The sequence below is a fragment of the Oratosquilla oratoria genome, chromosome 19 (assembly GCF_046742065.1).
Source record: "Oratosquilla oratoria isolate Oo_2021 chromosome 19, ASM4674206v1, whole genome shotgun sequence".
In the NCBI taxonomy this organism is placed as follows: Eukaryota; Metazoa; Arthropoda; class Malacostraca; order Stomatopoda; family Squillidae; genus Oratosquilla; species Oratosquilla oratoria.
Window position 1 is genome coordinate 37450587 of NC_134795.1, and position 1265 is coordinate 37451851.

Genomic DNA, 1265 nt, shown 5'->3' on the forward strand with positions numbered 1-1265 from the left:
ATATAATAGATATCCTCATAGGTTTCAATGTTGCCCGCTTATATAGATATCCTCATAGGTTTCAATGTTGCCCGCTTATATAGATATCGCCATAGGTTTCATTCAACATTGCCCGCTTATAATTTCGAAACCTTAAGGGAATCGCCAAAAATTTCTTACATAGATTTTTTTCTTTGACACCCTGTTTGTAGGGGAGTACGCCAGGTATATAGATTTTTCATGTCACAAAGCACACCTTTTTTAAATATATATATAGATATATCAAGTCACATATTTCACAAATATCTCATATATGCTCAAATATCTCATACATGCTCATCAACAATGTCCTCCTCTCCCGAGTGTATTGTTTAGCAATGTATTTGTGGTTAATGTATACAGGTAACTTTAATCGTTAATGTATACAGGGAACTTTATCCCACCGCTGCCACCAATGTCGCGCTCCTTGTTTACGACTAAATATAAATATATAGATGGGTAGGTGGTAGCTGGCCAAGATAGTTTAGATCACAAGGAACACGAACAAACTTTATACATATAGTTTTTTACTTCACATTTGGTGGTGAATGAGACTAGTGTTTCTCAAATATGTGACTTTTATTATTTTGATATTATTACTTCAGAGTCAAAATAATGACTGTGCTGTGTACGGGTGTGCGGATGTGGGAGGCTGGACTTAATTAATAGACACCGACCTTGTATGAATCCTGGTTGCAGTTCCAACTGTAACCTCTGATCGTTGAACGAATCACTTATACTTAGCTTTAGGCTAGATTGATATATAATAGTTAGAGCTCTGACAACTTTGACTGAATACTTTTGAGTGTCCGAGCAGACTGAACTTGACTTAGATGTTGGCTAGGAAGAAAGCTCTTCATGATATAAGCTCCTCCTACAACTAATTTTGATTTGCTAAAAATCTCTCTGTATGGGAGAAATGGCCAATGGGGACACGTGGGAAACATACGCCTCTTCTAAGTTCCCGCCTTCCCTTAAACAAGGGTCAATTCATACGGGGGGTCAAGAGGTCACGAAATACATTACAGAAAGGACGACCTCACGAGACAGAAAGTGTTATGGGCTGATAAGGTACCCAGCGCGCGACGCGATGACGAAAACTAGTATCACTAGTATCACTAGGTACCCAGCGCGCGACGCGATGACGAAAACTAGTATCACTAGTATCACTGTCTAGTGGTGATGATGCCGTCGTCAAACCAATCACCACATGTGTGTGTGTGTGTGTGTGTGTGTGTGTGTGTGTG